A 1,133-nucleotide genomic window follows, 5' to 3' on the forward strand; every position below is an offset into this window, starting at 1 on the left:
GGCCGCTTGTTTACCTTCAAGCCTTTAACAACCTAGATGCTATACCTTTTGATAGCCGGTCACCATCAGCTTTCTTCACCACATTTGCTTATGTACCCATTTGTCTTCATTGATCGTATCATGGAGGTGAGCACACAATGATATGATTTTTTTGTTCTTTGACACCAGATAACTGATCCCTTTCTTCATGCCAGCTTTCTTCACCACTTTTGCTTATTCACCCGCTTTGTCTTCAGTGGTTGTGTCGGGAAGGTGAGCATCATAGAATGCCAATTTAATAGAAGAAAGTATTCTTGCATTGAGGGAGTACACCCTTCTATGGGGTCGATGTGGTTCAAATCCCAGCCAACTTACCTGATGTGCAGTCATCATCTACTTGTACGTAGAAGATCATGTGTTGCCCTGATGCTGAACAGGTTTGGGTGGAAATTTCAGACAAGAAAAACCAAGAAGAAATGCCTGGTGATCGGTTTCTGAAAATCAGTCTCTAAAACCCCTTTGGATCATAATGTTCGGATCCCTAATCAGTCATGGGAATGGCATAGAACTTGGCCGTGTTTTGTCCCATTGTGCATGGGCTAGGCTAACACCATGGCCACTAACAATGGGAAGTCTTAAAAGGGTTTCTAGTAGGTAATCAAAGTAGGTCCCCATTTTTCAAAACAAAGAACTGATGTATGACAGGAGTCTTTACATGACTTAATCCCTTCTCAGTTTGCACTATGTGAAGAAAACTGTCACTTCCAAGTTTCCTGAGTGCCTCCTCCGTAACCCAAATCCCCAAACCCACTTCCATCGAGTTGATTCCTATTCATAGTGAGCCTCTGTCGGGTTTTTGAGGCAGTGATCTTCATAGGCGCAGGCAGGCTCATCTTCCTCCTGCTGAGTGGCTGGCGGGTTTCAGCAGATCACCTTGTGATTAGCAATCCAACACACTCACAGGGCTCTTGGTCTATGACATAGTGGTGCAGCTGGTTAGGAGTTGGGCTGTGAGTTAGTTAATTGTGCCAGCCTGGCTGATAATCACATGTGGGACTAATTGAAAGGCGGAGGGATAAATGGGTGGTGAGCCTCGCCTTTCTAGTTCTCGGGTCTCTTGCTTTGTGATGGTTGCACCGGGTGCAGCTGCCTTA

The sequence above is a fragment of the Echinops telfairi genome, unplaced genomic scaffold (assembly GCF_000313985.2).
Source record: "Echinops telfairi isolate 266 unplaced genomic scaffold, ASM31398v2 ScPeMD7_23;HRSCAF=83, whole genome shotgun sequence".
Taxonomy (NCBI): domain Eukaryota; kingdom Metazoa; phylum Chordata; class Mammalia; order Afrosoricida; family Tenrecidae; genus Echinops; species Echinops telfairi.